Below are 27,587 nucleotides of genomic sequence, written 5' to 3'. Positions count from 1 at the left end.
ATGCATTACCTCAAAGAAAAGTGGGTTGTGTCAGACAGTGAGTTCAGCATCACCGAGGCAGTGGGACAGTCGGAAGTAAGAGGGGTAGTAAGAGGACATTCAGACAAGTGGTGACAGGTAAGCTATTGACATCAGATTAATTCTGCAGAAGAGAGACGGCTTGACTTTGCAGCAGGGTGGAACCTGGGCAGGGAACTGGGGAGAAGGCACAATATAGATGTGAGCAAGAAGAGACTCGATGATAGCTCAGGCTTGAGGTTCAGGTTTAGAACCAAGTGCTGCTGGATTATTCACTAGACTAAATACAAGTTTAGGTGGGGAAAAAGTAATGGAGAAATTAAAATCTTTAATATTTGCTACTACAAGAACTGTAGTGGCACAGTGGTCATCATGAGTATAATTGAAATTTTATTGGTCCTGCTTACACTTCCTTTGCTGTTCAATATTGTTTTTATTTTGAAGTACCCATGCAGAGGGCACCATAATCTTCTCACTACTCAGGTTCTGTACAGGTCTTAATGTGTTCCTAGTTAGAGCTGCAGCACATGTTTTCAGAGCAGGGCTTTTTAAGGTCAACGATGCAGAGACACTGAAAAAGAGCTAATTAAATTACCCCAGCAAAGGTCAGGATTTACCCCGGTGCAAACTTGAGCTAAAGACAGAGGTTAGACAGTACAGTTTTGGCAATTTGAAGGATGGGGGCACATCAATTTTTGCAAAGGTTTACAAAAACTAAATACATCAATGTCAAGAACTGCGAAAGGTCTGAGAATTTACTGTACTTTCAATCTAACTAGTTAGCCTGCCACAATTTTGTGGATGCTGGCAAAGGACAAGAAGCCTTGTGGGTCAGAGACAAAGAATTTTTTTATTCACAGTAATAGCAATAGCCCCAGCATCAGTATTTTTTGCTGCTAGCTCATTGAACCCCAGTGACCACAGAGACAGGAACAGGGCCAGGTAACACCTGTTCACATAGTAGGCTGAGCTATTGGAATGAAACCATGAATTTAGGGGATCTAAGAACTGTTAATGGGCAGTAGCATCCTGACCATTGTTCTGGAGAAAGAGACTATCCCTTTCTTCCAAGGCTTTTCACTATACAAACATAATTGGAAAGATAGTCTGCAACAAAGTCTATCAGTGCCTCTGCTCACAGAAGACGTGAAGGAACATGAGATTCCTGGAGAATTGACTCTCAGCCACCAATTAATTCAATCCTTTGTTTTTCTGTTTAGGAAACTGAGGATCTGAAAGTTTAAGTGACACTTCAGGGAAACACAATCTAGTTAACATGAGATTTTGGGCTAGACCTAGATGTTCGAATGTGAATAACAAAGCCTACTATGTGACATCCAGGGTTCCCTAAGTTGCTCCCACAAAATTCCAGTGTCCAGGTGAATAACGTACATATTTTAAACTCATTTGAAAGGTAGAGGTAATTGATAATCACTGGTCCGTCCTGGTTCCAGATGTACAGTATCATTCACGTCATTGTCTAGAGCATTTTGTGAGCTGTTATTCATACTGGATCACTTCTCTATCGGGTACAGAGACACACACAGATTTTCCCTCTATAGAAGTACCTGGTTATTATTTATACAGCAATCCTAATTTGTGTAGTAACATTAGGGACATGACCTCGTTTTGTCTGTTTCATTTTGTATTGTTTTGTTTTTTTGGTTGGGTTAAAATTTTTTCTTTAAGATTAACACATTCAGAAGTTTTATCTTATGGAAAGCTGTGTGTCAACTTTGTTGCATTAATCAGCTTACTGTTCTCATGATTGTCACTGATGACAGCTTTTATAAAGCATGCAACTATTCATGATTTTCAGCAGAGCACAATCCTGGTGAGTATTTTGTAAACAGAGTATTGTCACTACAACACTTTGAGGGAAGCATGGGTATCCTTTCACAGGTAAAGTGTCTGTCATTGAGACATCACCATCAGCTGACTCTTCAGTGTCACCTGCTTGCTTAGAGTTAGTCATCTTCATGCACAAAAGCATCTTAAAATCACCACTGAAAATCTCAATATTCATTTGAGTATATAAATCAATTGCAAGTAATTTATAGGCATCACTAGGAGGAGGTTTGAGGGTAATTTCCAATCTTTGCTTCCCAGGGCATTGGAAAATTGATAACTGTCTTCATTAGTTGGTGATATTATGCCACCCAAGAGGAAGATCTTCTGGACATCACTGTCAGTGAAGAAGTATCTGACAGGGGATAAAAAGTGAGCACTTACACAAAGAATATAGTGATCTTTGGCAATTAACGTCTCAATGACAAACACTTTACCTGTGAAAAGAGGATACCCATGCCTCCTTCAAAGTGTTACAGTGAGAATTAAATAGAATGGATATGACAATGTTCTGTTTACAAAATAGTCACCAGATATTGTGCTGTGCTGAAAATCGTGAATAGTTGTGTACTTCATGAAAGCAGTCATTGATGGCGATCATGATAACAGTGAGCTGATCAGCGAGACAAAGTTGACACACAGCTTTCCATAAGATAAAACTTCTGATTGTGTTAATCTCAAAGAAAAATTTTATCACACCCCCAAAAACCAAACTAAAACTCAACAAAGCAGCTAAAACCAAGGTTACAGGAAACAATTTTTAAAAAGCTGCATTTTTCATGACAGAGCTCATTTTTAGGGGGAAAAAAAGTGGCTTTCAAAATAAATTTTTGTTTTTGTAGAATATGGGGCATATTTTATTATCTTGTCACTAATTTAGAATTTTCTTCAAATATTGAATTTATCATGGTGACTAAAGGTGTTTTCTTCTTTTCATTAAAATTGTTGTTTTCTATTTCTGCCATTTATATGATATTTGCTAGTTCTGTTATTGTTGTTAGCTACGGTATAATGTGGTGTGTGGTTTTTTTTTGTTTTTGTTTTTTTCTTATCTGTAAGGGGATCACAACCCTTGGCAAAGTGTGGTCTGCACCACGCTCAGCCAGTGAGCGCACTGGCCATCCCTACAGAGGATCTGAACCTGCGGCCTTGGTGCTACCAGCGCCGCACTCTCCCGAGTGAGCCACGGGGCTGGCCCATAATGGGGTGTGTTTTAAAAATAATTATATGCATATGAACCATTTTACTTCTTATTGCAGTAAAAATAATAGAGGTCTGGACTTTAGGAAGATGGCAATACATTCTCACAATGTCATAGACACAATTCAATTCTAAATTCTAAAAGCTAAAATTTTCTAATTTTATGCTGATTTATCAAAATGGATATCTGGTCTCCATATCTCTAATCCAGACTGGCCTTTTTCTTTATCTATCTATTTTGGTCCATTCTCATGTCAATACCAAAGTACCATCCTAAAGCACAAGTACGGTCACATAGTCAAGCATCATGAAAGTATTCCTACCGTTTACTAAATAAATTCATGTGTGTAAGTATACAATTCAAAGACTTCCATACCCTGGTCTCAATATACCTTTTCAATTTTTATTCCATTTTTTCCCTAATATATGTCTATGTTTTAGTGCAACCTGACAACTTGACATTACCTGTACTTTCCCATCTCTGAGTTGCTATTCCCTTCACATGAAATGTTCCTCTACTTCATATCGAGCTGTCAAAATTCTACCAGTACTTTAAGATTAACTCAGAGTCTTATTTGAATCTTCAATTATGTTCTCTCATTTCCTTGAAACTTTTTATAACACTTTTGTATCTGTCTCATTGCAGTGAATAACTTCTGCTTTTAATTTTATTTACATGTACTCTTGTTATATTATTCAGTGGCTCAAAAAAGGAGTCCTGATCATTTTAATGTTCCATTGATTCATACTACGTGTGATTGCCATAAGAAGTTTCTCCATTAACTTTTCAGCAGCGTTTTTATTCCCTCAAATTAGTCCTTCCAAGTCTTACATTAAATTACCCCCTTTCTTCACCTTTTTTTGTGTATTTGTAATACATTGCACATTAAAACAGGAATGAGCACAGCCCAGAAACCATTCTATAAGAAATGCTGCTTATCTGCTGAGTGTCTGAAAAATATGATTTTACAAAAAAAGAAAAAAATCATATAAAAATAACAGAATCAATTGTGGGACACATTTCATGAGATTTGGGCAACAATCTTAAAAGGAATGCTTAGGGTTAAAACTAAAAAGAATTAGCAACTGCAAATAAGAAAAAGCTCACTATCAGTATCAGTAACAGAAGTTCATATGTAGATTCTAAGACTGCACTAAGGAAATTCAGAAAACCTCAGCTTTCAGAGGGTACTTATAGCTAGAGGGCATAAGTAAGTGGTGGAAGACAGAAGAATCTTGGTCTGAGTCTTGAAGGAGGTGGACAGAGATCCCTAAACACCTCAGTGGCACCCTGCCTGCTCAGAATTAGTCATCTGCTTGCACAGAAGCATCTTAAAATCACCTCTGAACATCTCAAATATTAATTTAAGTATGTATATTAATTGCAAATAATTTATAGTCGTCACTAATTATAGTTTTGAGGGTAGTTTCCAATCTCTGCTTCCCAGGGCATTGGAGAAAGTGATAACCAGTAATAACATTGGGAAATCTCTGACCTGGTTCTTGTCAAGGTTTTCTTCTTCTGTCCTTGCATACGTGTGATGTGCTGGGCCTATTCTGTGCCTCACATTAGTCTACAATTCACACTAATTTGTAGCAAATCTTGTGTGAGAGCAGAGAATTCACATGTTCTCTGTCTGCATCCAACATAAGTCAGACTCAGAAGAAGCTTTTCATTAATCCATGGTCTGTAAGAGTTGCTTCTATGCTTGTTTGCTTATGCAAAAATCCATGAAAACACTGAAGATGAGTCTGATTCCTTTGATCCAGCAAGTAGTGTGTGTGTGTGTGTGTGTGTGTGTGTGTGTGTGTGTGTGTGTGTGTGTGTGTGTGTGTGTGTGTGTGTGTGTGTGTGTGTGTGTGTGTGTAGTGTAGAAACTGCATGTCTGCAGGAGTTTTACATATCAGGATTTTTGTTGGAAAACAACTTTTGTTCTGGGAAATTATCCCTCACTTTATCCCATGGTCATGGTTACATTCTGTGACTCATGAGTAAATGTGACCCACTCAGGGGATGCAGCTGTGCATTAAATTATCTCTTTGCTGCCTCTTGGTTTTTTGCTGATTGTTTCATTATTATAACTTGGGAGCATGTGTAACTAACTGTTCTACATGTTAATACAGCCCTCAAGTATCCATATCTACATGAGAATCATTCTTTTTTTTTTGTAACTGCTAAATTCAACTTTCTCACAGATAGGAGTAATACATTTGGACAGCAACGATCAAAAGAACTTTACTGAACAATGTTTCCCAACACTTTGAAAAATGTCACCCATGTTCAGCAAGCAGGAAGGAGCAATGAAGAATGTGGATGTGCTCCTCGGCATGGGAAACTGAGTCATGGTTTCACATCTTTCACTTTATTGTTTCCTATAATATTTTACACCCTCCTGCTCAAAGGCTCTGAATTGTCTCAATTTTTCTGATCACCTTTGGCATGGGAACGTCTATTTGACAAGTCCTTGGATCAGTACACTGCCCTTTGTTTTTTTTTCTTGTTTGTTTGTTTGACCTAGTATATTAAGCTCCTGGCAAATAGACTACAAAATAAGAATTAAGAAAATGAAGGTTTTCTACCAATCCTAGTTAATTACTGACATTATTTTACTATGTCCTTCCTTAAGTATGTTTGTAGAAGTCTCAAACAGACCTCTGTATTAAATATATTTTCACATTTCAAATGATTCTTAGCATTTATGTCATTCAAGTTGTTTTTCTCAACATTTATACCATTTAATCAGTCAGAGAAGAAGTAGTGGGTGGTTAATAAGTTATTTACAGGAAAAGTGAGACAAATAAGAATTAATGAAAGATACTTAATTGACATAACTAAAAAGAATCTGACAGAGCTTAACCACTCAAACAGTTTTAATAGCTGTCAACTTCATACAGTGTTACAGGTTATTGTTCAATAAATATAATTAATTTTGTACTCATCAATGTTTTAAAACTTCCTAGTGGAAACTTTAACCAAGAAATTTGAACTCTATTTTATCTTACACCATCTATTTTTTCAAAGATATTTTATGCAGTAAATCTTATATCTTCAGTAGCAGGAAGCTAGAATAACCGTATAATTTATCATCCAAACCAGGACACTATTGAAAGTGTGAGGGGATATTATTAATATTATGCTGGGATAACTAGTGTAAAACTAAACTGACCCAGGAAAACCACAACTTATAAACACCTTAAGGTTGTGCCAGCAAATCAGAGGTAGAGAAAGATCAGATTTCTTCTCCTCTATGAAGATTTCTTTGTCATTTCCCATCCCCTTTGACTTCTTACAGAAAGAAAAAAAGGTGGAGGAGGAGGAGGAGGAGGAGGAAGAATAGGGTTTGGAGTAATTTAGATTCAAATTTTGACTCTTCCAAATAATAGCTGGGTGATGTTGCTCTAGTTTTCTGTTTCCATTCCCATTTTCAATTACAGTATCTTGTCCATATTGCACTGACATCATTTAACACACTAGACTTAATCCCCCTGAGCAGTGTTGTTTAATACATTAGCCACTAACTACATGTGGCTTTTAAAATGTAAATTCAAAACAATAATAAAGAAAATTTAAAATTTAGTTCTTCAGTTAGTTGTACTGGCCACATTTGTGTTGAATGTCCACATGTAGCTAATGGCTACTATGTTATACAGTCAGATTAGATTTCCATCACTGCAGAAAGTTCTATTGGACAACACTGAGAGGGTCAAAATCATCATTATTTCTTGTTAGGCTTCTTTGAATACTCCTAAAAAATCAATGTGCATTCACTTTGGCATCCTCAGATCCGTTCTCCATTCAGCAGCCAGAACAATTCTTTCAAAGGCAAACTTTCTCAGTTCACTCACCTATTTAAAACCATCTATGGGTGTCCTTTGGCTCTATCACGCCCTGTGTGGTCTCCCTATTCCATTCCTCCCAGACTGATCGAATCATGCTTCCTTCTGCTTTCAGCTTCCAGCCACCTTGATCTTGTTCTGCCCCTTGCATTCGCCATGTTTCCTCCCTTCATGGGTCCTTTGACTGTGTTGTTTCATTGCCTTGAATGCTTTTCTTTCTGATATTCACCAGGTACATTCTCCTACAGATCAGCTCAAGTATCACTTCCTAGAGGAGTCTCCCCAAGCCTCTCTCATAGATTACTTCCACGGTAACTCTCAAACATCATATAATTTTCCTTCAAAGGGCAGGCAAATTTATATTTGTTTGTGTGCTTTCTTGCTTAATACATCTCAAGTAACCGTCAAGAAAACAAAATTGAATTCTCAAAACCTGACTGTATAGCAGGCAAACAGTAATAATAAAATAAGTAAAAGTTTATTTTTCTTTATATTTTAATTTCTCCCGCAATGGCTTCCATAGAGTAGGCATTTGTGGAACAAAGGAATGACCCTAATTTTTGAGTAGGCTCTACCAGTGTTACTATAAAAAGCTATAGCACTTGATATAGAAACAAAATCCCTCAGAATAATGTCATCGATCTCCACAGGTCATCAATTTTCCTCCAACGTATTATGTTGTTTCTGTTTTACTTGAACTAGAACCCATTAATAGGAGCATTTTATATATATATAAATGTGAAATAGAAATCTGAGTTTCTACTTCAATTATTTTAATAGTATAATAATCAATTATTAACCCACATTACTTGCTATAGGGAGGTTTTTGTGAAATGTCCATCTTCTGAGATTTAAATTCAGTTTTGATCCCAGAAGAACAAGTCGTTTTTGGGTTATTTGATCTACTCCCAAAGACCATTTTTCTGTTCCCCCTCAGGGCTTCTGTCAGGCCAGCATTTTAATATACTTGACATTTTTGACTGTACAGTTAATGTTTAAAAGAAATTGTAAATTAAATTTAAGTGATGAATTGTGTTCAGCTTCATAATTGTATATTTTATTTGCAGGTGACTTTTAAAATATTTTGCAGCAGGATTTTAATGAGCAGCTTAATGACTGATCAATATGTTTTATGTAAAATAGTCCTGGTCATCAGGCTGTACTCGTGGAAGAGTAAAAATTGAATAAGTAATTAAAATAACATGACAAATACTTTGTTAAAAATACTTATTCATGCCTTCTTTAGAATAAAGACATATTAAACTATAAAAATTAAGGTTAATATAATTGAAACGAGTGACTACTACTTAGATATAATAGAACTGTTAAAGGTTTCCATTGGGCATTATGTTTTCCCTCCTAAGTGTTTAACATTTTCAATAATAAAACTTTTTTATTTTGAAATAAACATGCAGAATTCCTATATACATGTACATGATAATGAGATTTCTTTATTATAAGTATGTCGCTTTCCTGCTTTCATTTTCTCTTTTGCTGTCCTGCTGCCTCCTTATTAACACTTTTAGGTTTCATATGTACAAATACGAAAAATCTCTGCTTTGTTTCTCTCTTCAGAGTCATCAGCAGCAAGTGTCATCTTAAGAGTTCTTCTGGTCCTTCCAGGATGTATAATAATGATAATGATAATAGCTTACAGTTATTGAGAACTAACTAAGCATTTTGCATATATTTTCACAAAAATACTATGAGGCATATATCATTATCTCCCTTTTAGAATAGGCAACTGAGCCTTATAGAGATTAAGTGGCCTTGAATTAAGTAACTAGCTCAAAGTCACATTGATGGTAGGAGACAGAGACAAGATTGGGACCTAGGTAATTTTGATTCCAGTTCCACACTCTCAGATATTAGGCTCTACTGGCAAATAAAACTACCTAGTCTCACCATGGTTTGCCAGAGGCAGTTCAACCTCTACATTACATCTGTTTTCATTCATGCTTAAGATATGTTAGCATACAATTGTTATTGATAAGTTTTAGTAGGGCCACTCTCCTGAGATTCACTGAGTGATGAGTCTTCAAAGAACACTTTGGAAAAGGTCTCTGCTTTACTGTCTCTACTCTATGACAATAGACCTCACTTTAGTAGAGACAGGTCAGATGTCCTAGATATAAGTTCCAGATCTACTTCGTACCTTCATAACCCTGGAGAGAATGTGCTGTTTTGGTCATAACATCTATAAAATGCATATAATAATTGTTCTTTTCTTATAGGATCATATTAAAGATTAAATGTAGAGTTCTATGAAGAGTGCCTGGCACATACTTATCTCAATAAATGTGGCCTAATAGTATTACTAATATTATTGCCTCGGTTTCATAAAAAATTCTTACAGCTATTCCTCAAAAAGAAAACAAGAACTAAATTACATCCAAAATAAAGTGAATACTTTAAAAATAAAAGAATAACAAAAATAATATGACCTGAATTTTTGGGGGGCCCATACTAAACGTCAGGCAATATGCTATCATTTAAATATGAGATAAATGAGACTTTGAATAATTAATTTTTAGTATCTTGATATTAAGCTAGTCTGTTTCCTTGATTCAGAAAGACTTGGTGACAATGACCTCCAGGGAAAGATGATAGTACTATTGATGGGGTTCAGGACACACCACCCTAAATTATGGCACCTTGGAATTTGGGAAAACAGCAGGAGCAGGAAGGTCACTCTCACCTTCTCCTGCCCTTCTTCCCTGACGCAGTTCATAAAACCTAAAAAGAAATTTTCAACCTTCCCTTGAAGCAAGTCATAAGATCCTCATCTGACAGGTGGCCTCCTTGTACACAGAGGAAAGGAACATTCTCATCCTGATGATGAAAGGTCACAGAGGAGAATCTGAACAAACAGGTCTTGCTAAGTTTCCTCCATTTTATTACCATTCAGTTCTACTCTTTGTCATATTATGTTTCCACAACTGTCTATTCTTCATCAAACCTAGATAAAAATACACAAGTTTAACCATTTGTTCAGGCCATCACTTCCTTGTGAAGGTTCTCCTGTCATATGAAACTTGTATTAAAGAAATTTGTATCCTTTGGTTTCTTAATCTGACTTTTGTTATGGGGCCTCAGCCATGAACCTAAAACGAATGAAGGAAAAAATATTTTTCTTTGTACACCATCAAGTATATTAATTGCACCGTTATGCAAATCCTCCCCAGTCCTACAATTTGAGCAGTTCTTACAGTGTGACATGCTGGTTGTCTGTATTTTAACAAGATTCCTATATGATTTTGATTATATGCAAGCCTGGGAACCCCCAGGCATATGAAATACCCCAAGGGAAGTCAATTAACAAAGAGAAACAAGTTGACAAAAGAGGGAGTGTAGAGGTAAAAATAACCCCTGACCTTTATGGTAAAGAATACCAGGTGTTTGGGACTTTCCGTCACCAGGTGCTTGGGACTTTCCATTACCGGGGGGAAGGGACTTTCCAAAAGAGCCCAAGTACGCCCAGTTCCAGGAATGGCCTAACCACAAAAGGGATGGGCCAATCCTCCAGTTCCTTGTCTGTGTGCCACCAATGAAATTAAAGGTCACCTCAGATGACCAATAAGCTGTGTACAACTTATCCTGTTACCAAAGTCTGCCTACCAAACTGTATAAACGATGCTTGAGTTAAGAGCTAGGGGCTGCTCATGTCCTGGAGACTGGGCGACCCCAGCATGCTGGAATAAACTCCTCTTGCTTGATTGCAACGATCTCTGTCTCTTGGTCCTTGTGAGCTGAGCCATCCTGATGTGTGGGATTTGTGTGCGTTGCACAGGTCTTACAGGAGACAAGCAGAGTCCTGGAGCCTTAAAGACCCCAGGAGAGAGACAGACAGGGCAAGCCAGAAAGAAGAAGCTTGGAAATCAGGCCAGACATCTTTGGGGCTGATATAGAAGATCCTCCTTCCCTGAGACGCTCAGTAAGTTCTGCTGGGAGTGCTCTGGTAGGTCTTTGGAGCAAGAGTGCTGCCCAGAAGGTCCAGCCGAGGGGAACTGCATTTCTCCAACTGTCATGGTTACTCCAGAAGGAGAAATATACAATTTAACTAATTTGTTCGGCAGACCATCCTAAACCAGTTTACGCTTATACACAGCATTTCTCAAAAAGACAGAACATCAAAGTTTGTACTCACCAAGAGCCTTCAGAGAGAAAAGCTGACTTATAGCTTTCATGACAAACTGTTAAAAACAAACAAATGGCAACCCAAAATATCCCCACCTCAAAATAAAACAGGACTATGAAAGTTCCCACATTTTCCCCTAACGGTCAAGCTAGGAAGTGTGGAGCAAAGACTAGTACTATCAAAGTTTAGAATGATAGACCTCAGGAGTTAAACGAAATCTCAGAAATAACTGTAAGTAAATTAGTATTTTCTGGAATAAGGACAGAAGACAACGACATTAAGTACCTTTGTTCCTATCCTTACATCTATGCATATTTACTTAAAAAGGAAAAAAAAAAGCATTCTTCCTGAGCCTAAGATTCTGTATTTTTGTGTTCTCTTTCTGAATTTTTCTTCAGGAAAAGAGATAAAGAGCAAGTGTGTTTTAATAAAACTTTCTTATTTATATCCCACAAAGCCAGACATCTTTCACTAATTCATCTTTATGTTTAGATTCATTGTTGACTATTTGTCTTTCCACAGGTGCCTGAGGACACGCTTCCTACCTCTTAACTTCTGATGCCAAGTTGGCAATGTTGCTTTCTGGGTTTCCCACAGCCCCTCACCTCTGCCTCTTCATCTGTGCTTTTGGGAGAGCTCTTTGGTTTTTGACTGAGTGCCTCTTCCTCTTTTTCTGTTCACCATTTGTTAATGTCTGCATCCAACCAGCTGGCATAAAAATGTCTGTCTTAGCAGAATGCTTTAAACATCATGATATTTTACACTTTGACCCACTCTGTCCATTCATTACTTTTTAAACCATCTCTGTACATCCAATCTGATGCTTAAGGATCCTTAAGATTCACAACAACATCTTGTGCTTGGGCACTCTACTTATTTACAACACGCTTTCATCAGGTCCATATAAAATAGGCAAATAGCTCACTCCAGAACCACTTCTCATAATTTAGCTTCACCTTTATGCCCCCACCCCGTCTATATGCAGTAGAGGTCAATCTTTTCCCATTTGCTTCTCTCTTGGCTGTGGGTCTCTAAGTGAAATACATAGCCTGTCTCAGCTGCCACCATTCTAGTTGTAAAGATTCACACATCTCTAGTTAGTCTCTCTCTGTTGACCTTTTACAAAGAAAGATTTTGTAGAGAGTAGGTTTTCTAATAGATATGTGCCAAGTTTTTTTAGTAACAGTTTTTAAAAAAATGCCTTATGATTTTCTCAGCAAATCATATGTTGCTCTACTTCTAAAGTTTTCTAAAAGATCAAATGAAATAACAAAAGAATCATTTTTATTTCATAAAATTAGGAAGAATTCATAAATTATTTCAATTGATTGTGATTTAAACAATTTGAGGTAAGCAGATATTCTGATGTTCACTTAGTGACAGAGGATATGGAGACATTATCTCTATTTAGTTTAGGAGGCAGGTGAGTGGTTTGTCTGTGACCACACAGCTAGCACATTGTGGAGCAAAAACTACTACCCAAGTGTTCTGACTCCTGACCACACATGACCAATCACACAGCAAGGGTAAAAGATGCCCAGATACAATATAACATGCAAAATGTGTATGGTCACCCTATACCATGCAATCTGATAAATTAATGAGTGCTCTTCAGAGAAAATAGAAGCAGTATCAAATTGTTTTCTACTCAATGTTCTTTCAATGGCCTGTAGCTAAGTGAGTTAGATATATTTTAACACTGAAAATACAAAAAGTTAACAAATTTCTATGTTCGTAACTTCGATACAGGATTTTATTTTATTATAAAATAAATATTAATAATGTAGTAATAATAATGTTTAATAATAATTAAAAATGTTTCCAAGTTACATCTAGGCAAGATTTATTTTTAAATTAGAATGGCTTCCACATTTTCAAATAAAAAGTCCATTTTCAGTTGAAACACTTTCTCCACTTGTCTTCTGAGAAATATCACTTTACTTGTTTTCTATTTATTTTAATGATTGAAACTTCACAGTTTCTTTTCTGGATAGTTTGCCTATTTCTATTAAAATGTTGGATTGGGTGCCCCAAGAAGCAGTCCTTGGAGTTTTTTCTCTGTCGACATAGACTCTCGACGTGATCTCATTTAGTATTGTGATTTTATATCAACCTTACACAATTCACTCCTTCTGAATTTCAAATTTTTAGACCCAATGGCCTACAACATCTCTATTTTAATTTATGAATTTATTTATTTATTCTCTTATGCAAACAAAAGTTTTTTGCCTGCTAATAATTCCCAGGCATTGCTCTATATGCTATAACAATGAGCAAGACAGAGACTGTGTGCTCATGGGGCTTACATTCTGGAAAACTAACAGGGGTCTTAAAGTATGCCCCCAAACAGAATCCTTGATTCCCCAAACACACTCACATTTGCACACACACACACACACACACACAAACCTGCAACTTCCCAAGAGTCCCCATCTCAAGATGTAGCTCCTCAATTCGCCAAGTTTCTCAGGCAGAAACATTGTACTTGTTCCTGACTCCTGTCCTTTTCATATACTCCAAATCCTGTCAGCTTTAGACTTAAAATACGAGTATACTCTGAATCTCAACACTTCTCTTAACATTCATCTTTGCCACTGTAGACCAAGCCACCACCATCGAAGGCTTGGAATTTTGCCCTAGTATAGTTAATGCCCTCCTTGTGTTCAACGGCACTTGAACCATATTTTATCCACATTGAAGTCATAACTATCCTATTAAATATAAGTTAGATCCTTTCCGTACCCAAATCCTTCCAACAGCTTCCCATAACTCCTAAAATAAAATATGAATCCCTTCCTATGCCTCTAGAGCTCTGTGTGATTTACACAAACCTCTAAAACTTCTTCTACTCATGCTCTTTCTCATTTCCCTCCAGCCACTCTGCCCTCCTGACTATTCCTTGAACATAACAAACACACTCCCGTCTTATGGCCGATGCATTTATTCCTCCTTGGCCTAAGGTGCTCATCCCCCAGATATTGCATGGTTCACGGCTTCTTTTAATTCAGGTAACTGCAGATGTTACCTCCAGCGACAGGCCTTCATGGATTACCTGGCCTCAAACAGCTTCTCCCTTTCCACACGTCCTGTTTAACCTTTGTTCCTGAACTATCATGAATATTCTGTGTAGGTATATATTTTTTGTATTGATTTTCCAACCCTCCACTGCAATGCTGCCACCATAATGGAAGAAACTGTACTGTTCACTGTTTTCTTCCAAGCTGTGGAAAAGTGTCTGCCGTGAGTAGGTGTATCAACTAAGATCTGATAAATGAATAAATTAGTTAATTAAAGCAATCATCATAATCTCTGCCTTGCAGGAATTTACACAGAGGGTGGATCCAACAAAAAATAAAATCCCAAGCTTGATGATGGACAAATGTGCATAAACAATTTCAAAGGGTCTTCCAACACTTCTGTTCTTGACTGAAATGATAGGGAAGGGCAGTTTTGTAGTGTGGATGGTACATAAGGTGACATTTTGATTTTAAATGTGACTTCAGAAAGTTGACCTTTCTCTACCTTAATTTTCTCTAAAGTCTAACTCACTTTGTAAAGTCATTTTGAGAATTACATGACATAATACACATAATGATGCTTGACATATTGTAAATGTGTACTATATTTCTTCCTCTCATTCTTTCATTTTTCTTGTTCATTCCTTATGTATTTAGCAAGTGGTATACCAGAGTTTTGTTATACTCCCCCCCCACCCCCCAATTGATTTTGAGAAGCACTGGCTAAATGAGGCAGAATGTTTGGAAGATAGATAATATCATCAACTCAAGTACCACGGGATTGTTTTATGTGAGGAAATAATGTGTGGGCACTACATCCATCCTGTGGAAGGTGGGCACAGTATGGCTTTAATCCTAAATGATCCACGATCCTCTTGCCCCCGGTGGAAATGAGACACTGCTGGGTGTGCTGTTGAGTGCTCAATGAATCCCTGATGAACCAAATTATATTAATCACAGTCTTTTTCTCCCTCCAGATATGCAAACAGATGCAGGAAGGCTCACCATATGAGGCTTTTGGCATTATTCTCCTATTAATCTCTTTTTAGTCTCTTTATCATTTTCGCCCCTCACCTTTTAGCTTTGCAGGCCTGAAATTGCAAATTCAGCTGCTTCAGAACAGGTGGATTCATGGTGGTTTTATGGAACATGTGGCTAATGGGGTTCTTATTTGGGGGATGCTTTGATTTGTGTTAAAGAGAGATTGCTGCTGCTTTTACTACAGCTGCTTCTCTTCTCCCTTTAACTCCAGACACCTCAGGATAAAGCAGTAGGGAGTAATAACAATTATTTCATTCTGTTCATCTTGAACAGCAAGATTTCATAACTAACTGAACTCCACCCTCTCCCATCCCATCTGGAAAAAAAAAAAAAAAAAAAAACCTGATGAAATCAGCTCATTTAATTCCATAAGAGATGTAATTTTTAGTCAGAATTTTCACAACTTAGCAATATCGTTTGGAACTAAGCCATCATTTACTTCTACTGCTATTACAGTAACAGTAAAAATTAAGGAGAAGGCATGGAGTAAACAGATGCTTCAAATGCCAGTGCTAGTGTTCGCGCCAGAGCTGGGTGAGGCTCTGTGGAGTCTTCTTGCTCATCTTCCACCCACTAGAGAAGTGTCACTGCAGAGATCACAGCCTTATCTTTCATTCTATTTCTTTCCTGCCAGAAGGCTAGAAAACAGTGATGGCTCCAGGAAAGAGAAAGTTATACAAATTTTTAGGACCCAGTCTTCACCCTACAAGGTGTCAAGATCCCAAACCAATTTGCCTTCCATGATACGACATCACAATGACAGCCTGAAGTGAGTTAGCCTAGTTTGGTTTGGCTCATCAGACCAAGAGCTCCTCACAGAACAAGATTATGTCTTTGTTTCTGTATCTTCAATACCTAGCATGTCATCAATAAAGGTTTACTGAACGAAGAATGGGTGGATGTTCTGATATCAGCCCTGGCTCTGAGTCTAGTGTGATTGAAATTTGTTTACTCTCTTCCAAGTCCACTGCCATAACACTAGCTCAGGCCATCATCATCCCTCACCTGCATTTTGCACCACCCTCCCCTCCCTGCTGCCAGCTTTATAAGTGGGGACTGTCCTCTCAGTTTTGACCACGTATTCCTGCCTGAATCCCTGTTCCTTTTCCATACTGCAAACAAAATTGCATTTTCTAGCATAAAAACTTAATCAAGACACTTCTCATTTCTGTTCAATGGCAGTTTTATCTTTCTTGGTTTTAAAGCCTGTGTACTTGTTTTGTAATGAACAAGATAATACAGCCCAGCTAAATCTACAGCATTATCTCTTCCCACCCCTATTTTCTTATTATGTGATCCAGCTGTACTGAACAACTTTAATGCATAGATTCTAAGACATATTTTTTCATATTTTAAATATTCTCCAATATCATGATAAATCTCACAGTCAGTAATATAATTATAGTGCTTTTCTTTTGTATTGGTACACAAAATCATAGTGCAATCTATATTTGATATCAACCTAGTTTTAACAAACAATAGAATTTTAATTCCTGTGAACATGCCAAATCGCTTTAAATTCTGGCCCTTGACATATACCTGAATAGGCAAATTCTTAGAATATCTACCTGGTTAACATTCTTCTGGAGGAATGTCCCTTAGTTTTTATTGTCCCAACTTAATAGAACTTATATATTCTTACCATAATGTATTTCTGCCAATGTTTATACAAGACCAAAAAACATATTTATGTCTAATGAAACATTTTTTTAGCAAAACGACTTGCAGGAAAATTCTTGAGTTACAATCCAAATACAACTCCTACAATGCCAAAGTCACTCTTACATGAACTGAAAAGTATGACAAATGTCTCAGAGGGTATGTGCTCCTTGGAGATTGCTGCCCTTAAAAGACGTATCCCAGTGTCTTTTCAATGTGAGCAGTTCTATGTTACTGTATGCCTGTCCTGAATGTGTTTCCAGCCTGGCTTTCATATTCACCCTTTATTCTTACATAGATTTGTGATAGCATTGAAGAACATCATGGAGAAATAAAAAGATTGAAAAAGATGATAAAAATAGAAGATGCTACTGCATACAAAACATCCTTTAGTAAAGCCATTAAAACCATATAATGGGTGTTCAGAAAATTTTAAACATTTTACAAGGTAAAATAATCATTTATTACTTACATATAGTAATATCACTGTGTTTTAGTTATATTTTAGGCAATTGCTTGAGGATTTGGGTTGGGATGTGCAGTAGATTCTTCAAAACCTGTAGAAATAGTATAGAATAAGACCTTTATCAGGGTCTCGTCATATACGGACATAGATGACTTGCTTTCGCCAACGGGGTGGTGGCAAATGTATGGCAAGCTGAGATCTAAAATGTGCTTTGTATTGCTCATACAATTTTTTATTTTCTGCATATTATAATATTTTGACATTTTAAAAATCTGTCTAGGGAAAGAATGCCCCTCCTGGGGCCAATTCTTAGGACAGCAAAATGCTTGGCCAGGAATCTATCTTTGATATGCAAACTGACCAATTCAAAGCCATAACACCTCTCTCTGGCCTGTATACCTCAGGAAGCAATATTTCTCTGCTTTTTTCATCCCAGCGCCAGGTACCAGGCAACTAGGACCATTCCTACAGTTTAGAGATCACCAAAATTATTTAAACTAGCCTGTCTTTAACTGTTTACCATGCCCTGCCTTTTTCATGGAAACCACAATAAGAGCTCTAGCCTTGGCTTTCTTCTTGCTCCTTTTTTCTGCCTTCTGCTCACCTGAGGCTTCACCAGGTTTCCTGTTTCTAGGACCTATGGGTATAATAAACTTTTGCTTCCCTGAGCTTCTCCTATGTCCCCTCTTATGGCCACACCTGACTATCGATCACATAAAAGAACACCTAACAGCTTGGGTGGTTGGGCTTGTTTTCTTGTGCCTCTGCCTTTCTTCATCAGGAAATCATGCACCCCGTTGAGCTGATATTCCAAGAACAACGAGAGATCCATGGAGTAGTCTGGGACTCAACGCACAGCTTGATCCAACCCATGTCAAATTCAGAGTTGATTAGCAAACCCCAGTCTACATAGAAATGTGTGAGCAAATGCTTATTTTTGTAAGCTAATGAGTTCTGGAATGGAATGTTTTGAAGAATTATTGTGGAATAACAGCTAACTACTATCAAGTAAGACATAATTTAATGATGAAAAAGAAGCTGCCAGTCAGAGACTTTTCTTAGAGAATCCAATTTTTGGAAAGAATTGCTGATGTTAAGCAGGAGATACGTCAAACCATCTCCTATCCTTCGCATTAGCCTAGTGACTCTAACTTATCTTTTATTTGTATGTTTATCTTCTGATCACCTGAACTGGGCTCAGGGTTCTTTGCTGATTCTTCCATAGCACCTGTCTTCTCCTATAGCATAACACTTATCAAATTTTACTCTGATTCTTTATCTGTGGTATTCACTAGAATTTCACATACCTGGGGGTTAGGAACAATACATTCCCAACACTTAGTGTGATGCCTGGCACATAATAGGCTCCTGAAAATTATTTGCTGAATCAAATGAATTATTTCAGCTTGGCTCTATTTCTAAATAATGTGTGACATTAAAAAATATACTTTATTTTTATGGTCTCAGCATTCTTTTGTGCAAATGAGAGGATTGGTCTAAATTATCTTCTATTTTTATAATACATGTTCATGTACTAAAATTTTAAAAAATGATGATTTGTTCAATCATGAAATTTACATAAATTTATGTAAACTTTTATAACGGATTATTTATGTATGTAAACTTTCATAAAGAAAAGGGACAAAAAATAAAAATAGGATTCCACAAATAAGATTAATAGCTGTCTTATTTAACCCTATTTTACTTCTTTAATCATGTATATATACATATAGCATACACACACAAACACAACACAAATTTCTACTCTTTTCTTATATGTAGTTTTATGATGGATTTTTATGTGATTAGGATCTCATTCTACACATAATTTTGTATCTTACATTTTTAAAAAGATTATTTCATGTTATATTTAAGTAGAATGCTTAGTTCATGGAATTTAAATTTTTAAAAAATAATTATGGCTTTTAAATTATCAATATTTTCCACTAATTGTAGCTTTGGCTACACCCCATTCTTGAGATGTAGTCTTCTCCACTTCATTTGTGATTAATTTGTCCATCCCTCCTTTGATTAACTTAACAAATTAAGCACCCCACTGTGCTAGTGTGATCAGCACTGTGTGAAGCACTGGAATTACTGCTATGTACAAAAGAGATAAAAGCTCTGTCTTAAAATAACACAATTTCTAATATCTGTATAGTGTGAACCACAGATTGAACAAGAAAACCAGGTCTCACCTGCCTATGTGTAAACAGTCATTTCACCTTTCTGTTAAAGTCTCAAACAAAATTTACGTGACCTCTCATCTACTGGTTTAAGGAAATATTGTGTCCCCTGTTCCTATAGCATAGGTTCTAATGAACAGGTAATAAGTTCTATTCCCAATAACCTCCCCACAAAGCCATTTACTGCTGTGGTCAGTTGGTCTTAAAGCAATTCATGTTATCAGACTGGAACACTTAACATTGAAGTTTAGGAAAATGACCCCTTAACAGTGTTTTATCCAAGAACAATGGATAGATACTTTCCTCTCTATATCTGTGTAAATGGGGAATTCTTTCAGATTGCTGTCATAAAAGTGAATATAAGTCACTATTTGGAAACTGCCTACAACTTTAAAATGGCAGTTTTCTGAAAACTTTTTTCTATTATTTCCAAAAAAAAAAAAAAAAAATCTTAGGAGCTAGACATGACACATATGCTACTTCAGATTTCTTTTTTGAACTGTAGTTACTTTATGATATAGCATTTTTTTTCTTTTTAAATTGTTTGTTTGCTTCAGTTTAAAAATATATTTCACTGTGGAAAGCAAAGGTCTGGTTGGTGTGTGGATAATTATTGTTCGTGATCTATAGACGTTTGAAAATTTGCAGGTCTCATAAAATAATTAATATCCACCGTGAGATACCCCATAGAGACTGAAAAGTTAGATCCCCAATTTCCCAGGCCTGCTTGCAAGCAGAAGTGGCCACCTGACCCTCTTGTATGCTGGGAGGTGTGTGAAAAAGCCTTTGATTTAGAGATGTAGCATAGACTCTTTGCCATTCTTTCTGCCTGGAACTGGAATATAATGACTGAAAGGACAGCAGCCACCTTGTGATCATTAATAAGACAGACAAGAAGATAAAAATAAAGGATAAGAAAGATAGGAAAACCAGATTCTGAAAAGACACAATTGAGCTACTGAACAAGCCTTAAAATGCTAACTTCTAGACTTTCTTTATATAAGGAAAAGTAAATTACTGTTTGTTTAAATCACCCTTTCTAAGGAACACAATTAAAATTACACAAATGTTGTCTAAGCATATAAGTTTTGTGTATCTGGTTTTATAGTCATCACTGAGAAATTCGGTGAATATCTCTTTATATTTTTGATAGTATTTTCCTTGACAAATTTTGATGCCATGATGTTCAGAACACGTTTATCATTTTTATACTTTTGGTGTGGATTATACCCTATATCAATATAAAATGACCCACTTCATTTATTAGTTATTTTTTCCCTTAAAATTATGTTATTTCATTCATTTGTTCATTTTCTCATTTATTAAAAAATATGGATTGGCTGATGTATTAGTCAAGATTCACTTTGCCCCCTTATGTATTCTTCACAGAGGTGCCAGAATGAGATTTTAAAAACATATTTTATGTCAGTTTACTGTCTAATTACAATTGGCATATGAAAATGCAAAAGACCTAGAACAACAATTTTTTTTAAAAAAAAGAGTAGTAACACTGTTAGTACTAATCACAATTATAAACTTGTACTTTTTATGAGGCTATTAGAAAATAAAAATACAAACCACAGACTGGGTAAAAACATTTGCAAGTTAGATATTTGATGAAGGATTTGTATCTAGAATATAAAATTCTTCCAAAATGCAAGAAGAAAGCCAACAACACAATTTAAAAATGTGTGAAGGATTTGAACAGATGCCTCCCCAACAAAGACATATGGATAGCAAGCACACGAAAAGTTATTCAGCATGACTAGTCATTAGGAAAAGGAAGGTTAGAATTCCAATGAGATACTATTACAACCTATTTAAATTTCTAAAATTAGAAAGACTAACCATAACAAGTGTTGGCAAAGAGGTGGAAGAACAAGAACTCTCAAACTTTGTCAGTAGATATGTAAAATATTAAAACTATTTTGGAATGAACTTTGGCAGTTTCTTCAAAATTTAAACATGCACTTACCATATGATCCAGCAACCCAAATACTAGGTATTCACCCAAATAATCTATACAAAGCCTGTACATGAATGTTCACTGAAGCTTTATTTGTAATGGCCCCAAATTGGAAACCACCTATATGTCTATCAACAGGTTAATGGATAAACAAACTGTGGTATCTTATACAATGGAATACTAATCAGCAAGGAAAAGGAATAAAATATTGTTTCATATTACAACATGGATGAATCTCTAAATAGCTGTGCTGAGTAAAAGAATTCAGACCAAAAATACACTTTGTATGATTCACTCTATATAATATTCAATAAAAATGCAATCTTAACTATTGTGGCATAAAGCAGATCAGTGGTTTTCTGAGCAGGTGTGAAGTGGAGGGGTGGGAAGGGAAGATAAAAAGTGGCATGGAGAATCTTTCAGAGGTGACAGATAGGTTCATTTTCTTGATTGAAGGTATATGTCATGGGTGCATACATATATCAAAACTTATCAAGTAGTACACTTCCAATGTGCACAGTTAATTGTATGTCAATTATACCTCAATAAAGCTGTTTAAAAATATTTAATGTATTCCCATCATACCTAGAATACAATACAATCCCCTGACACTTGCCTTTTGGCACCTTTGTAATCTAGTTCTTGCTGAACCCTGAAAATTTCTCCTCTTCCACTCCCCAAAACCCACTGTTCTCTTCTTTTCTTTTTTTCACTGGTACTGCCAATCTTTTTCATCATTCAGTGATTTTTACACTTCTGGATCTCCATGAATGGACTTTTCTTTCCCTGGTTTTTCCCATATATGCTTCTGTATCATCCTGGAAGTCGGTAACAATAATTTTGCTAGCAAAAATATAACACCAATGGCTTAAATTAATTTACTCATACAATTCAGGAAGTCGAAGGGTAGAGCATGCCTCAGGTCTGATTTAATCCAGCCAATCATGCTTCTGAGATGTTCTAAATTTAATAGCCTCAATGTTATCTCAGGCTGGTAGTAAAATAGCTGAAATAATTACAGCACCCAATTCTGTACATGTCAAATAGTAAAAGAAAGAGAAAGAAGTCTGCCAGAGGCTCCCTGGCATCTTGTTGGCCTGATCTATTCATTGGGATAAAACTACCTTAGACCAGCCAGACAAATCCCTGCATCTGGGGTGGCTCAACTTGTCCTCTATAAGCAAGGAGGAATCCTGAACAAAACTGGAGTTCTGTGAGGAAGGACAAAAAAAAAAAAAAAAGTACAATCCCACTATTAGATTTCAGTACTATTGTGACTACCATTGTCCAAAGGAGCACCCACAATTTTCTGGCCACTTGTATACAAGAGTATTTATAGCAGTTTTATTTATAATAGCCCCAAACTGGAAAAAAAAAAAAAAGCCAAATGCTAGTAGTAAAAGATAAGGAAACTGGCTCATATTCACACACTGGAATAATACTCAGCAATAAAAAGAAATAAACTTCAGGTGACGTCACGACATCCGCACCGCCAACCACTGCCGCATGAGTCTTTCCCTAGTAACCTAGGCAATGACCTAGTAACCAGCTGCCTTGACCGAGCTGTTTCAGAAGTTACAGTGAACTCTAATTGCTACTATTTTGTTGAGGATTTTAGCATCTAGGTTCATCAAGGATATTGGCCTGTAATTTTCTTTTTTTGTTGTGTCTTTATCTTGTTTAGGTATCAGGGGAGACCATTATAAAAAAATGTATGACAACAAATTTGAAAATCTAGAAGATATGGATAGGTTTTTAGACACATATAAATTACCAAGACTGAACCAAGAAGAGACAGAAAACCTGAACAGACCAATAACAAGCAAGGAGATTAAAGCGGTAATTAGCAATCTTCCAACAAAAAAAGTCTGGGTGCAGATGGCTTTACAGATGAATTCTATCAAACTTTTAAAGAGGAGTTAATACCAATTCTCATGAAACTGTTCCAAACAATTGAAACAGATACTAGTCTCCCAAACTCATTCTATGAGGCCAACATAACTCTGAAAGCATTTGACAAAATTCAACATTCCTTCATGATAAAGACTCTTAACAAATTAGTTATAGAAGGAAAATATCTTAACACAATAAAAGCTATTTATGACAAGCTCACCACTAGTATTATTCTGAATGGGGCAAGATTGAAGGCCTTTCCCTTAAGGACAGGAAGAAGACAAGGATGCCCACTCTCACCACTTCTATTCAACATAGTACTGGAGGTACTAGCTAGAGCAATCAGGCAAGAGAAAGAAATAAAGGGAATCCAGATTGGAAAAGATGAAGCCAAACTGTCCCTATTTGCAGATGACATGATACTATATATAGAAAAACCTAAAGACTCTATCAAAAAACTCCTAGAGCTGGTTATAACTTCAGTAATTTTGCATGATACAAAATAAATGCCCCCAAATCAGTAGCATTTATATGCTTAAAAAATGAATTAACAGAAAGAGAAATAAAGTAAGCCCATTTATAATTGTCACCAAAAAAATATGATACCTAGGGATCAATTTAACCAAGGAGGTGAAAGACCTTTACAATGAAAATTACAAACCACTTCTGACAGAAATTAAAGAAGACACAAAAAGATGGAAAGATATTCCATGCTCTTGGATTGGAAGAATTAACATTGTGAAAATGTCTATACTACCCAAAGTGATCTACAGATTCAATGCAATCCCCATTAAAATACTAATGACATTTTTCACAGAAATGGAAAAAACAATCTTACAATTCATATGGAAAAACAAAAGACCCCGAATAACCAAAGCAATCCTGAGCCAAAAAAAACAAAAAAACAAAAACAAAGCTGGAGGCATAACTCTGCCTGATTTCAAATTATACTACAAAGCTGTTGTAACCAAAACATCATGGTACTGATATAAAAATAGACATTCAGATCAGTGGAGTAGAATTGAGAATCCAGAAATCACTCTTCAGGCTTATAGCCATCTGATTTTAGACAAAGGCAACAAAAATCTACATTGGGGAAAAGATTGCCTCTTCAACAAGTGGTGCTGGGAAAACTGGATATCCACATGCAGAAGAATGAAACTAGATATGCATCTCTCACCATACACTAAAATCAACTCAAAATGGTTTAAAGACCTAGGTATAAGACCCGAAACTGTAAAATTACTAAGGGAAAATGTATGTGAAACACTTCAGCAGTTAGATCTGGGTACAGGCTTTATGAACATGAGCCTGAAAGCACAAGCAGCAAAAGATATAATAAACAAATGGGACTATATCAAACTAAAAAGTTTCTGCACAGCAAAAGAAAGAACCAACGGAGTCAAAAGACAGCCTACAGAGTGGGAGAAAATTTTTGCCAACTATGCATCCAAAAAGGGACTAATATCCAGAATATACATAGAACTCAAGCAATTATACAGTAAAAAAATAAATGACCCAATTAAAAAATGGGCAAAGGAGCTGAATAGACATTTTTCAAAGGAAGACATACAAATGGCCAACAGATACCTGAAAAAATGCTCAACATCACTAGTCATCAGGGAAATGCAAATTAAAACCACATTGAGATAACACCTCACTCCAGTTAGACTGGCTATAATCAAAAAGATGGTGAATAACAAATGCTGGCGACGGTGTGGAGAGAAGGGAACACTATGGCACTGTTGGTGGGACTGTAAATTAGTACAACTACTTTGGAAAACAATTTGGAGGTTTCTCAAACAACTACAGATAGATCTTCCGTATGATCCAGCAATCACTCTTCTAGGTATATATCCAGAGGAATGGAACTCATCATGTTGAAGAGATACTTGCACTCCCATGTTTATTGCAGCTCTGTTGACAATAGCCAGGATATGGAACCAACCTAAATGTCCATCAATAGATGATTGGATAAGGAACCTGTGGTATATATACACTATGGAATACTACTCTGCCATAAAAAGAATGAAATAGTCCCATTTGCAACAACATGGCTGAACCTGGAGAAACCTATGTTGAGAGAAACAAGCAAAGCACAGAGGGAAAAATACCACATGTGCTCACTCATATGTGGGAGCTAAAAGAGAAAGGAAGGCAGGAAAGAAAGACCACAGTAGTGCTGTGATCCAACAGAGGGAGGGAACATTCCTAGCGCTACAAATTGGAGTTGAGGGGAGAGGGCGAAGGGGAGGGAGGCTGGGGGATAATTGTGAGGGGACAAAGGGTACAAAAGTTATTTCTGGTAATGAGCATGTCCCCCGTATGAATCTGGCCCCCACATCATGGGCAGGGCAGGAGGGGGGACAATCAGCTTTGTATCTCATGAATATTCGTCAGAAATAAGTAAATAAATAAATAAATAAACCAACTTCATTCCTCCCCCCGCCCCCCCAAAAAGTTACAGTGAAGACAGTGAGTGGAAGACAACATGACCACAGGCAGTACGTGGCCTATCCACCTGTACCAGTGTGCCATTTTGCTCCAAAGAAAACAAAAGCCAAAGCAAACAGATGGTCTCAAACCAGAGTGAATATTAATACTGCCTTGGTTGAGGATACAATCAACTTGAAAGAGGTGGATGAAGAAATGAGGCCTGCGATGGAAGCACTCAAGGACAATTTCAATAAGACTCTCAACATAAGGACTTCACCAGGATCACTTGATCATATTACTGTGGTAACTGCTAATGGAAGCTTGCTTTAAACCGGATTCGCCAGATCTCCATGAAGTCACCACAGCTGATTTTGGTGAATACGGCCCACTTCCCAGAGTGTAGAGCTGCAGCTATCAAGGCTATAAGAGAAAGTGGAATGAATCTGAACCCAGAAGTAGAAGGAACGCTAATTCGGGTACCCATTCCCAAAGTAACCAGAGAGCACAGAGAAATGCTGGTGAAACTGGACAAACAGAACACCAACAAGGCCAAAGACTCTTTAAGGAGGGTTCATACCAATGCAATGAATAAGCTGAAGAAATCAAAGGACAAAGCCTTAGAGGACATCATTAGGCTCACAGAGAAACTTCAGCTAAATGGCCAATGACACAGTTGCAGAGCTGGACAAGCTTCTGGCAGTGAAGACCAAAGAACTCCTTGGATAAAAGTACAAGGGCCAGCAACACTCCAGAGCCCGGTTTCGGGTGGATCCCAGGGGTGGCGAATTGGTACCTTTCTTCCCCCATCCACACAGAAGGCTGTCAGTCCTTGTGAGGCCCACCGTTCCCAGTGGGGCACTCCGACTTGTTCATTCTCTTCCTCTTACCCCCTGCTCACCTCATTCTGCTCTGGGCCTTCTGGCATGGGTGGCCCTTAGAGAATATCTGCTGCTGGCAGAGGGCCTGTACTCAAGGCATTTGCATTAACTGTGATGTCTCCAGGGGACTGGGACCATTGGCAGGCTTAGCACCGTCTGCTCCTCATCTCAGGAGCCTCCTTTTCAAACAATTAGTCAGTTCTTTTCCCTAGTTTTGAACTCTGTTTGGGCCTATGTGGGCCTTCACCTGTGATGGACAACTTTGCTAGAATCCCATTTTTACCAAATAATAAAATCTAAATAAATTGGAAAGAATAGTAACCACAAAGGAGAGGACATAGTTGCTCTACATGGATGATCTCTAAGGACACATGTATAAAGCAACCAGAATAGTACTTTGCCTCTGGGTCATCTTCACATGAGCTCTTTTATCTGGCTGGATCACGTTTCTCACCTGGCCAGTCCCATTCACTTTCCAGGTCTCAGCTTGGGTATCAAGACTCTGGGAAGTCTTTCTTTCTCCCCTAACCTAGGACCCACATTATTGGCTCTCATAGCACAGTCTGCTAATTTTATCTGAACCCAAATTAGTCTTTCTGCGAGTTAGTCTGTATATTCTCAGAACTTGGCCTGGAGCATATGATTTTCATATGTTTTCATATGTTTGTGGTATGAATAAATTGCACATAGTAGCTACTCAAAAAAAAAAAAAAAAGAAATAAACTTCAGAAACATTTAACAAAATGAATGTATCTTTTTTTTTTTTTTTTTTTTGTCTTTTTCGTGACCGGCACTCAGCCAGTGAGCGCACCGGCCATCCTTATATAGGATCCGAACCCACGGCGGGAGCGTCGCTGCACCCCCAGCGCTGCACTCTCCCGAGTGCGCCACGGGCTCGGCCCAAAATGAATGTATCTTAAAAACAGTAAAATGAGCGAAAGAAACCTTACATAAAAGAGTGCATATAGTATGATTTCATTTACAGGAAATTCTTGAGTTGGAGG

The 27,587-nt window shown here is 37.0% G+C and overlaps 1 pseudogene; it reads left to right on the top strand.

The window, feature by feature from the left end:
• LOC134381635 (ribosome-recycling factor, mitochondrial-like) lies at positions 1–26,431 on the top strand (annotated as a pseudogene).
• Positions 26,432–27,587: the final 1,156 nt, after the last annotated feature.

The sequence above is a fragment of the Cynocephalus volans genome, chromosome 7 (assembly GCF_027409185.1).
Source record: "Cynocephalus volans isolate mCynVol1 chromosome 7, mCynVol1.pri, whole genome shotgun sequence".
Classification (NCBI taxonomy): Eukaryota; Metazoa; Chordata; class Mammalia; order Dermoptera; family Cynocephalidae; genus Cynocephalus; species Cynocephalus volans.
Note: the sequence above shows the minus strand (reverse complement) of the source record. Positions and strands in the feature narration are given on the sequence as shown.